The following is a 462-nucleotide window of genomic DNA, read 5'->3' as shown; positions in this document are numbered from 1 at the left end:
AGGGGCGACAGGGGCTGCGGCTGCACCTCCCCCCGCCCCTCCCCTGCTGCTCTGACACTTCTGCCCAGACCCAGAGATCCCGAGCACCCCTCCACCTGCCCCTGCAGCCTGCAGGAGAGGAGAGATGGACGGGGCATGGATTGCGGGTGGCCTCTTGCGGGTCCCCGCCCAGCCCAGCTCTCGCTGAGCCGACTTCATGCCCCAAGTGCATCACCGGCTGCGTGGGAGGAAGGCGGGGGCGTGGGTGGAGCTCCCCCAATTCTCTCCGCTGTGATGCATGAGCTCCCTCACTGTAAGATTTAGGCTTCTATGTCCAACAGAGTGGACTTCTCCTCTTGCTCCCCTCTGCCTCCCCCCCCCATGCCACCAGCCACCCCAGACTCCCGGGTTCCATCCGCCACCATGCTAACAGTATAGCCGTCTCCCCAAGTGCCCGTCTGTGGGGGCACCGCCCCTGCCTTG

Source organism: Lepus europaeus, chromosome 19 (assembly GCF_033115175.1).
Source record: "Lepus europaeus isolate LE1 chromosome 19, mLepTim1.pri, whole genome shotgun sequence".
In the NCBI taxonomy this organism is placed as follows: domain Eukaryota; kingdom Metazoa; phylum Chordata; class Mammalia; order Lagomorpha; family Leporidae; genus Lepus; species Lepus europaeus.
The sequence above is the reverse complement of the archived record's forward strand: the minus strand, read 5'-3'. Positions refer to the sequence as shown.